Here is an 11,559-nt window from a genome sequence, read left to right as displayed (position 1 = left end):
GTCTGAATAGGGCTTGGAATTGGACAGACCCGAGTTTTAATCCTGGTTCTGCCAACTCCTGCTGTTAAACCTGGTCTGCTTGCTTCACCACTGTATACCTCATTCTCCTCACCTATAAAATGGTTATAGTAGTATTGCTTCATGTTGCAGTTAGGAGTGTTAAATGAAATTCTATTTATAAAGCATTTATCACAATGCCTGGTACATAGTAAGTACTCAGTAAATTATCACAATGATGATGATAATGGTGACGATTTAGCTGAATGTTTTTTTTTTTTTTAAAGATTTTATTTATTTGAGAGAGAGAGAGCATGAGAGGGGAGAGGTCAGAGGGAGAAGCAGACTCCCCACTGAGCAGGGAGCCTGATGTGGGACTCGATCCCGGGACGCCAGGATCATGACCTGAGCCGAAGGCAGTCGCCCAACCAGCTGAGCCTCCCAGGTGCCCCTTAGCTGAATGTTTTGGGAGCTGCTAAATAATTTCAGCTGGGAGTCTCAAGTCTTCTCAGTTTTCCAAACATTCTCCATTTGCTTCTTTCACTAAGTCTGTTTTCAATGTGTGCTATCTCTGGCCTCTCGGTGGATGTTTCTGATGAGGTAGCATGGGACCTGGGGGTTGGGGATATGCCTATCCAGGAGCTCAGGGGCAGCCCAGTTCTTCCAGGTTCTTCTAGCATATCTGCCTTTGGGTCCTTCTCAGTCTGAAGTAACTTGAGATAGAGTAGGATGATTTACACATCTCAAGATGCCCTTAAATGTGAATTACCACTATTATCTTGCCTTTCTCAAGTCCATAGGTTTTATTTATTACTTTTGCAAACATTAGGGAACAAAGATGATCATTTTGAAGCAACTGAGTTTTCACTTGGAACATACTACACAATTTCCCTGGGTTATGTTATATAAAAACATTTACCAGTGACGGTCTTGTTAATTCATTATTCAACACACATTTGTGGAATGTCTGCCAATCAGAGCTCAGAAGGTGAGACGAAGGCAGAAGTGTTATGGAAAGTCACAGAGAGAGGGGGTCAGGAGAAGTCGTCGATGCTCAAGTTGTTTTCCAGAAGGGATGCTATGATTAGGCTTTAACCTGCCCATGTAGATATTTCATGATTCCTTTCTAAGTTCATTTCTCACCACTCTGAATGTATTCGGTGTTCTGTAAACACAGCTTGCATGTTCTTTGTTTATTTCCTTTGGTGGTTCTTTGTGCTTCTTCCTCCATATCTGTGACTCCAAGTCCTGCTCATTCTTCAAGTCCAAATGTGACCACCACCTTTTCAACAAAGCCTTATTTGACATACTTGAATAGAGGTCATTGCTCTTTATTTTGAACACACATAGCATCCTGTCTTATCTGTCTTATGCTACTGCCACTTTTTTTTTTTTTGGCCTTCTATTGGCATTATTTATGTATTTATTTGCTTTCCAGGCTTGCAAACATCATAAAGAAGGATCTACCCACAATCCACTTTGAATCTCGCACAAGGACTAGTACATCACTTCGTATAAAGTAAGTACTCATGTTTGGTAGATGAATAAATCAGTGGATGAAGAACAAGGATCTGGGGATGAGTCTTGCCAGGGGGATGAGACTGGGACAAAAGGAGGAGAGGAGAGAGTATTATGACGGGCTTAGGGAATGAAAAGCACAAGATTCAGCCTGTAGTCTCACTTCTCAGATTTTCCCCTGGAATCCAGGACCTCTAAGGGGAGGAGGGGACGGTGATGGAGAATGGGGTCCATATAATTCGTTCACTCACTGATGAGAGGCAGGACGCTTGGGTGGTGGCCTCCCTTGCTCCCAGGGTGACTGCAGCCTGTCCCAGGCTGAGGCCACAGTGTTCCTTACCAGGCAGTAGCTTGTGATTAGTATGCTGCCTGTGTTCCCGGACAGAACAGATGTCTGTCTGCTTTTCTCTGTTTAATGATGATGGCAGGTTCCCAATGATCAAGATCCAATTTCACATTTTCTGAAATGCCGTAGCTGAGAAATCCTGTGTAGCCCAGTTCTGAGGCCCAGCTTCCTTTGCAGGGATTTTTGCTTTGCAGATTCATATGGACTGAAGGCACAGTGGGCAGGTGTGGTCTCGCCTTGCTCAGATGGGGCAGGTGATTGGAGGGCATCCCGGGCAGGGTCTCTACCTAAGTATATTTGCTCTTCTGCCTTCCTTTTCCCCCAGCAATAAGTAACACTAGAACTTCTGGGGATCTTGTAAACTAATAGGTACAAGAGAATATTTGGTATTTGAAATAGTTTCTTTGATAAGTTTATCTTTGGAGGGCGAAAATATATTAGCTGCTACTTTGGTGATTAGTGGAAAAGTCAATTAGATCCTTTCTTGTAACTGATTGATTTTAGGGATGAAGAAGGAATATCATAGGTCTGGGCAAAAATATAGGTTCAGAATCTGGAAAGCTGCCCCAAGATCTTAGCGGTGTATTTCCATGCTGGTGTTTGTTTGTTTGTTTGTTTTGTTTTTTTACTGTGTTCCCTCCCAGAGCTTTATTGAGATATAACTGACACATGCAATATTGTGTAAGTTTAAGGTACACAACACATTGATTTATACACTTCTATCTTGCAAGATGATTACCCCCAGAACATTGGTTAATACTTCTATCACCTCCCGTAATTACCATTCCCTTTTCTGGTGAGAACATTTAAGTTCTACTCTCAGCAACTTTCAGTATATGTATACAATGTAATACAGCATTACTGACTCTAAATATCATGCTCTACTTCGGATTCCAGAACTTACTCATCTTCTCACTGGAAGTTTTTGACTTTTGACCGACATTTCCCCATTTCCCTACCTCCCCAGCCCCTTGTGCAAGGTTACATTGAGATTTACAGATACATAGATTCTGTCCTCCAGAGGTTTCTAATCTAATCTGGCCCTGGAAATAAATCATGTGTATAAATAATTATGATACAAGTATCCCAGGAGAGACACAGATGAGCTGTTGTGGGAGTTGAAAGAATTGAGAAATCACTTCTGATTTGGGGTAAATGAAGTACATCTTAGATTTGAGGCTTTGGAAGGCTTTGAAAAAAGTGTGTCCAATGACCTGGGTTTTGAAATACAACTGAAATTTTTAAACTTGTGACTGCAGGGAGGAAATCCAGAGATGGGACTGGAAAAAATGCCCAGTGTGATCCCCTGTAGTTTTATTCAGGGTTACTACCAACAGTTTTATTCGGGGTTACTACCTTTTTCATTCTGTTTCTTCTCTACCTCCCCCAATTAGACTTGGAGCTTCTGAAGTATTTCTAATTCTTGTTCCTGGCACATGTTGGGACACGAATTAATGTTTGGTGATCATGATGGTAGCTGCCTTCTGAGGTTTTAAGTTCTTCTTGAAAACGGAGACAGTAGTGTTAAGATTTAATCTCAAGTCGAGGCTAATGTTTGGAGGGAAAATGTTTTAGAACCAGTTGGTATGATGTGAGGACAGGCTGGAGTGTGTGTGTGTGTGTGTGTGTGTGAGATACACATATCAAACACAAGGATTGAAGGTTTTAAATATGGGGATTGATTTCAGGTCTGTTTCGTGGTCACCGCAGAGAGTTCACCATTACTCTGGTTTCAGTGTCAAGGATGAAGTTATTATTTGAGACAGAAACTAATAGGTAGGTAGGTAGTAGAGAGAGAGGTTAAACATAGCAGTATGTGGGTATGATATGTAGAAGATGCTTTGTAAGTAGGACCTTACTTTGTAAGTAGGTTATTTCTCAAAAGGCTAAAACCCATTCAGTTCCCTTCTTGGTGGGTCATGGCTATGCAACTCTCTGTTGCCTGGTGGATGGAAGAAAAGTGTTGATTCCCTTTGTTCTAAACCTTTGTTAACCAGGACATTTTCTGATTTATTATGAAGGACATCCTGGGCCAGGTCCCCATTTCTCAGGCTCACTCTTACCGCCTTAGGCAGCTTCTAAAATCATTTCAGACTTAGGTGTTCAGTTTTGAATCCCAGGAGAAGCTGGCAGGACCTGAACTTACTTCTAAGTAATTGGTTCATGTTAAAAGTTGCTGGTGATCCATAAAGTGATGCCTAGTTGACATCATGCTTGCTGGAAGGCTTTTTATGTGACACGACACAAAATTGCTGACACGTAGGAATACTCTGATTTCAGGGGCTCGAGGGAAGATCATTGCTCAAAAAAGTCTTTCTCCAACTTCTACCTAATTTCAGAAATATTCCAAAGTATCCTTCATCTAGTGTGTAGCTTTTTCTCACATCAAATTCTCCAAGAGTGGTTGATAATTCTTTGATCTGTTAGTCAAGAAAGGGCCCGAGCGCGTTGAAGGGAATGGCCACAATGTCAACAGGACCAGAGAAGAAATTTTGGATTAAAAAGAGACAACTCTCCCACCTTTTTTTTTGGTGGCAAATTTAATACCATCAGTACCGATAATAGCATATTTAGTACTTGACGGTATTAATGGGATAGCTCAAAATGCTTGATAATGTCTCTACCTTTTGAGGACCCAGCCGCTAAAGATTTCTTCCTTTCTACATTCTGTCTTACCGTATTAACCTGGCAGTCTAGTGAATGAGTTCTTTGAGTTCTTGGAGGAGAAATGAAATGCGTGGTATCGCTTCTTTTTCTCAGCTCATCTGGGCCCCAGCTTTGATGCCTGCAAAAGTCCATCCAACAAAATGGCAGACCTTGTTTAAGGAGCCTCTCTAAATTCTGGAGGAATCAATGCCAAACTCTTTCTCTGCTTTTAATTGCTTCAAAGGAGGCAAACCTTGTGCATCAGCTGGGTGTCATTCAGCAGGTGTCCAAATACCTGGATAGAATACTTTGTCCTCCAAAACACTCAGACAATGAACATATAAAACCTATTTCACCATAAATAGAAATTTAATTAGATTTTGGAAGAAGGGTTGAGAGGCAAGGATGTTAAAGTTTAACGGGGACACATTTTTTAAAAGGCGGTGATCGGTGAGGCTTGGAGAGACGTCTGCAAGGTTTCCTTACTAGTTAGTGACAAAACTTTACCTAAGAGCCACGATTGCTGATTCATAAGCTAGTTCTATTTCCACTGCTTCCTGGTGGGGTGTCTGATTCATTTCTGTCACGCTGAAGAAGGAGGGGGTGTCATTAGTCATCTCTTCCCCAAGGTCCACTGAAACTTGATGTAATAAAAACAGTACAAGGGAGTTATGTGTCACTATTATGATGCCCGTATGACAGCCAAGACCATAATGGGGAAATGGAACATTGGGGAAATATTTTCTCTCTCTGGAAGCAGCGAATCTGAAGAGCAGTTTGATTTGCACAAGCTAGAAATGGTGCTGCTCACTTGGTTTGTCAGAAATAATGAATGTGGAGACATAACGCAGTCTGGGTTGGGTCCTCTGCTCTCACAGCCTCAAAACTTGGACCCTGTATTTTGGAGTTCGAGAAGAAAGATTATTGTGGGTTTTTTTTTTTAATGCTTTGGAATTCTGTCGACCTAATTTACCCAGCCCTGAGGCATGGGTTCAACTTCTATAACTACCACCCGCCTTTTGCCAAGTGGTTCAGCACAGGGCCTAAGGGCCGTATCTTTGAGGGTCTGTAAACAGGCCGGCAGTTGCTTCATCAAATACGAGTCAAAGCAACACTGCTGTATGCTGCCTAGAACTTCAGCGTTAGAGAGAGTGTTAGAATCCTGACCATCTTCCTTCCTAGTCGAGGTGTCCTTAAGTGTTTCGCCTCTGGAAACCCGTCTAAACCCAAGATTCATCCTTTTAGACTCAAGATTCTGTGCTCTTGAACATCTTCTCATTCAACCTCCTTTATTCTCTGTTCTAATTATTTCCTCCCTTGCCCTAACATCTTCCTTTCTAGGTGTTCTTCTTTTGTATTTATCCTCCCCACCTGTTATCCCTCTTCCTTCTGCTATCCTTGTGCCTGAGAATAGCTTAATCCAACTCAGAAGCACTTATTAACACCCGTGACTATAAAACATCTATGCGTATTTGGTGGGAAGATATGAAAGGATTAAAGATGCCATCTCTAGCTCATCCTTTAAGATCAGAGCTAAAGCAGACGGCACAGAATGTCTGCATCACCTTTCTAGAGCAATGGATGGCCCACTGTAGGGGCGGGACCGCGACATACGGATCCTAACACAGTGTCTTAAATTCTGCAGATGCTCAGTGTGCCCGCTGAGTGAGAGAAAGAGCCAGGCTGGATTTAAAGTCAGGAACAGACCACAGTAAAATGACCACGCTCGTTAGTGGTGAAGGCTTAATCTGGGAGGACATTTTGCAACTTTTTGCAGGTTTCCATCAGGCCTTCTGCCCGCCCTATGCTCCAGTCACACCAAAGTAATGACACAAACTCACTTGCACACTGTCTTGGGCTTGTCCTTCTTTCGAAACCCTTCCCACTGGGTGAAATTAGAGTCTTTTTTCCTGCTCTGGTTGGAAGGTCACCTCATATGGGAGACATTCCCTGAGCTCTTCCAACTACCACACTGTAAGGGGGTGTGGGTAATTCCTCCAGTTCTCTCTGCCTGTCCCTCCACCCTGCCCCACTCTGGGGCTGAGGGGGCCAGAGTAAACTTTCAAAATCTTCCTCAAAAAACATTGACTATATAGAGCATGTTCCATGTAGGATCCAGGCTGGGAAAATACAAAGAGAAATAAATCATGACCTTGAACTCAAGAGCTCATAGTCTAGTATGCAAATCCATACCCATACCCCATAAACCAATACAGAGTGATAAGGGTTATAATAAAATCAGGGTTTACACTTGATAACGTCTTTGAGGATTCCCAACTGGAGAATCATTAGTTTGGGAGAAAAACAGATAGTAGGTTACTTGTGAAAAATTACAACTACAGATTGTCTTTAGAAATCCCCAAATATGAGAAGAGTGTATAGTGTGAAAGTACCCCATAAGCAACTGACCTCATAATGCGTCTCCTGTAAAATGGCCATGCCCTACCCTCTCACCAGCAGCCTTGCTCTATGGCCAGGAGGGCTGAGGGAGGGGAGCAGACTGCAGATTCTCGTGCCTATGAATTCCTACTTATCTGTGTTGGGCTTTTAAGGATAGACGGCTTGGTCAGGAAGGGAACGCCTAGGGAAGGAAGGTACGTCCCGTCCTCTCGGGCCCATCTTAAATTCCAAAGGTGCTCAGTCAAGAGCTTGACAACAGTAAGAGCCCCAATCAGCCAATTATGCAATATCGAATGTTCCTAAGCTATTGTACTTGTATTAATTCTGCCATCCTGGAACAGGAAATGTGCTTGAAACATTGGAAGTAATTTAAGCTAAATAATTTTGCATTGAATCCGTTCTCTGCCAAAGAGGAAGCTCAGGTCAGTGGCCAAACCAACCCTTGGAAGGGAACTAAAGGGCAACTGAGGGGATCAGATTTTAATCTTCAGAGCATATAAGAGTAGAGTGAAGGAGACTCAAGGAGGGCAGCCAAGGGGCCAGCCCTGTAGCTACCGGAGAGTCCTAGGCTGGAGTGCTCATTCTCAACCTCAAAAATTACCTTTCCTGGAAGGGTTTGAGCAGATAATTCTCATAAGGAAGTACGGGACCAGTAAATATGGTAGAAAATATTGACCGGCCCACCTTAATTGACCTTATTTCCAGGTAAGATCACACTCACAGGCACCGGGGGTAAGGGTCATTGTTTTTCAAAAATCAAATTGTCAATAGCCATATATTATCTCATTTTATAGATGTAGCGTAATTAAAATACCCATCGAAGTGAAAAAATTTAAATGATTATACTCAATTTTGGTAAAGATTTGGAGAAATGTGCCTATTTTTATTTTTCTACAGCTAGCATGTCCGTTACTGGATGCAATTCTCCTTGGCTGAATAATCTCACTTCCACTCAGAGGTGTGGCTTGAGGACTGGGCCGGGAGCCGGGGTACCCTCCGTCGGGATGAGTGAAGGCTCATTTTGCAAACCAGTTAGGCCCCAAGTCTCTGACATCTGTATGGGAGTTTTACAGTCTTTGGAATAGAAAACAGAGTTAAAGCGATCCAAACAGTGAGCACGGAGTAGGTCACCCCTGTCCATTCCCACTGCAGCCTCAGAGCCCCTAGGCCTGAAGATAATTCCTTTCCTAGGCACCAGCTGCCCTGGGCAACTCCTCTGTGTGCTCTCCGCCCACCCCGTTCCATGTGCTCTGGTCCAGGCCAGCAGCTGCTTTGTCACTGGATGCCGCCTGCGGACTGACCCTTGGAGCCCTGCTTGAACCAGGTGAGCAGCAGGGATGCGAGGTGAGCAGCAGGGATGCGAGGCGTGCAGGTGCACCTTCCAGCGTTAGCTCATGGGTTCCTCAGGGTCAGGCCTCTGCTGTGCTCATTTTTAAAGACTCAGCATTAGGATGATCTACATGTTCGTGGAACTAATCAGAAACTTCTGTGTTGGCCTTTCTGGAATATTCCTGGGAGACTCCTACTTAGACAGCTCATCTAGAAACCACTGGAAGGGGCCATCCAGGGCTCCTTTTACTTAAGAGCCAGCCTTCCCTCCCTCCTTGCTGTCTCTTGCACTCTATGGCTCTGTTTCTGCTCTGTGTTCTGACCCCCAGGGTCTACGGCATCCTTAAAACAAGCAAATGGCCACCTGATGCCATATCCAAGCAGGGCCATCCCTGGGAAGGGGTGAGCAGCCTCCAGAAATCAGTGCAAGCTCTCCTCAGGGGAGCTCATGAGAATTCTGGCAGCCTGGTGCGGGGGAGTAAACGGAAGAAAACAGCATGCGCAGTTCTGCTGGGGAAATGCTCAGTTTTTGAGCGGGGACTTTCGTGGGGTTATGGAGACATCAGATTGTTCTGGAAAGTCTTCGCTTCCTCTTTGTTTCCTGTGCCACTCAGGACGTGTGTGTGTGTGTGTGTGTGTGTGTGTGTGTGTGTGTGTACTTGATTGTATGAACATTCTTCAGTAAGAAACTTAAACGTGCAGGGCATCTGGTTGGAGCAGTTGGCTGAGCGTCTGACTCTTGTTTTTTTTAAACTATTTTTATTAACATATAATGTATTATTTGCCCCAGGGGTACAGGTCTGGGAATCATCTGGCTTACACACTTCACAGCACTCACCATAGCCCATACCCTCCCCTGTGAAGACATTTCTTAAGCTCTTGTGTTAGATGGTTTTGGTGGGAAGGACGGCCCAACCCAGACTGCACTCTCGGGGGCCGCCTGCGTAGAGTGTCATGGTAACCCGGCCAGTGGGAGGGGCGCAGCTGAGTTCTTGGGACTGGCGCTGCTCTCTTAGCAGCGGGAAGAGAAACAATTTCAGGTGGGAGATGAAGGTGGTGGCGGAAAAGCTACCTCTTTTCATTTCCCCAGTAGTTGCGGATTCCGGGCAAAATGGCAAAAGCCCTCTCCAGTTTGGAGGAATAATGCTCTGGAGACATTTGGGAATAGACAGAGCCTCTCAATTAATAAACGTGGTCGGGACACAAAAGCACAGAGAACTGTGGCCTCTCCCTTACTCCTCACGATAGGGGGTGAAGCGTCACTTCTTGGGGGGGTCGAATACTGAAATAACAAGCTTCTGGTCAGAAAGCGTCCTCACGGGTTTCCCGATGGCGCCCGCGTGTGGGGAGGGATGTCAGAAGGTCTGCTTGGGCAGGGGAGAGATACCTGGGGTGACTCCAGCAATTTTGGGCTGGGCCTGGGCATTGTCTTAATGGTTTTCCAAGAGGGCGGTGACACAGTTTGAGAACCCCACTCTTCACACAGCTTCTTTGACCAAACCGCAAAACCATCTCTGCTCAGCACTGAGGCTCAACAGCACGCACACGTTTGCATGCAAACACCTTTGCCTAAAGTGCTCTCTGCAGAGAGCCTGTGGTCCTACTTCCGATGCTGGTCCTGCCGGGTGGTAATCAGAAGCTAATGACAAACTATTGCATGTTCGTTAACCAAGTATCAGATGCCATACTTTATCGGCATTATCCCATTAACCCTTCATATCCTCGCGAGGCAGCGGCTAGGAGTGTCCCTCCCTTACAGACAAGGACACAGAAGCTCAGAGAAATTACGTGATTGGCCTCAGTCCACGAAGCTAGCAAGGGGCGGAGCAGAGATCTGAAGTCAGGTCTCTGTCCCACTCCACCGTGTTCTGATGGAAGAGACGTGGGAGGGGGTGAATGGCTAGACCTCAGGGACCCTCCTGGGCGGCGCTGCTGGTTAGTCTGCCCCAAGAGATGCTCGTCTAGATGAGCTGCCATTGCTTCTGCCCTAGAGACGTAAAATTCCAGAGCTGTGGGAGGAGGAGATGAGGCTGCTTTCTGTTTTGGGTTGTATTCTTGAGATCGTCTTGTGTCGAGCCAGGCACTCCCTGCCTGCCTACCTGGGGGTGAGCGGAATGAGCTTCTGTCACAAGTGACAGCGGATTTGCTCATTTTCACTTACTCACCTACCCACTCACTCGCAATCTCACGAAATACCCCTTTTCTTCCTGTGTGTGGTGCACGGTGACCAAGGCCCGGGAGCACTGTGGGGGAATTGCACAGACTGGAGTGGACGTGCGTTACTCGAGGAGCCGATCTGAAGACTCCCTCCTCGTGGTCTGAGGGGGACAATGCCAACCCCAAGAAAGGGATGAGAGTATTAGATGAGGGAATATATGAGAAAGTACTTCAACAGTTCTGAAGTGCTCAAGAAATAAAAACCATGGCTGTCATTTATATCTTGATGGGTTACCAAGACGCAACGTTGTCTTAGCCCCCAGGATGCCGGCCAAGGATCAGCACCTCCGGTCTTTTCTGGTGGCCTACGTTAGCACTCCTGAAACTCAAACCCAAACCGTATTTGAGTTTCTACTGTGCCCAAAGGCTCAATCTCACTCAGTCTGAAAGTGCACTGAATGAGGAATCATTGCCTAAGACCCAGTTTGCAAAAATGGCAACATTTCCTATATATTCATTATGTATCAAGGCCACCTTTCCAAGCATAGCCCTTCCTCTGCTGTTTTAAGACCACTTTATTCTTTCTAACAGTTACATAGTATTTCATTACGTAATTCAACATTGTGTGTTTACTCCGTCCCTATTCACAGGCATGGGTATTGCTTCTGACTGTCCCCGTGGCAAACAACGCTTTAATGAAAATCTTCGTACACGTCAGTGTGGATTTGTGTCTGTGTTTCTGTAAGATGAAAGTGAGCTTGTGAGTTGGAGGGAATTTGTGTTTTATATTTTGTTAGATACTGTCAAATTGTCTTCCAAAAATGTTGTACCAATTTATACTCTCTCGCACTGTAAGTGTGAGTATCCATATTCCTGCCAACGCAGGATATTATCAATCTGTAAAAACATTTGACAAACTTATGGACAGAATTCATATTTCATTATTCACTTTGTGTTCCTTTGTTACCAAGACTGTGTTTTGGCTTTTATATTCTGTAAATTGCTGTTATGTCTTTTAGCTATTTTTCTGTGGATTGTTGGTATTTTTCTTCAGTGAGTTGTAGGAGGTCTTTCTATCTTTTGGATGCTAAGATTTGTTTATTGAATTTATGACAAGGGAATGCCTTTCTGTGGTGTTGAGTAAATTTCCTTATACTCATGTTGAT

This window comes from Martes martes (assembly GCF_963455335.1).
Source record: "Martes martes genome assembly, chromosome: 6".
Taxonomy (NCBI): Eukaryota; Metazoa; Chordata; class Mammalia; order Carnivora; family Mustelidae; genus Martes; species Martes martes.
The sequence above is the reverse complement of the archived record's forward strand: the minus strand, read 5'-3'. Positions refer to the sequence as shown.